The sequence below is a fragment of the Penaeus monodon genome, chromosome 24 (genome assembly GCF_015228065.2).
Source record: "Penaeus monodon isolate SGIC_2016 chromosome 24, NSTDA_Pmon_1, whole genome shotgun sequence".
NCBI classification, from domain to species: Eukaryota; Metazoa; Arthropoda; class Malacostraca; order Decapoda; family Penaeidae; genus Penaeus; species Penaeus monodon.
In genome coordinates this window covers 22,282,720-22,283,099 of record NC_051409.1, presented here as the reverse complement: position 1 = coordinate 22,283,099, position 380 = coordinate 22,282,720, and positions in this window count along the sequence as shown.

Below are 380 nucleotides of genomic sequence, written 5' to 3'. Positions count from 1 at the left end.
TTGATTTGCGTTGTATAGGGTAATCGCGAGAGCACAAGGCAAGGAAATTTAAACTAGGTGTGATGAGGGCCGTGGAGTCCAAGAAAGGGTTTTCCCGCGTAAAAACCCGAGAACGACCCGCCCGGCCCGGAAAACCATCGCTGCTTGATTCTCTCAGAGGGCAACTATGCTATTTCCCCCTTTCAGGAAAGTGAATGTAAGGTCAACAAAAATCCAGTAATTAATAATGGCAATGGTAAAAGGGAGTTATATATAGCTTACTAATATTTGTATGTAAATCTGGGCGTGATATAACATTCGTGAATTAAGGATTAAACTCTTAAAAGGCAGTTTCAATGCTAACATAACCGTTTCAACCTAAATAATGTAATTAAATAAAT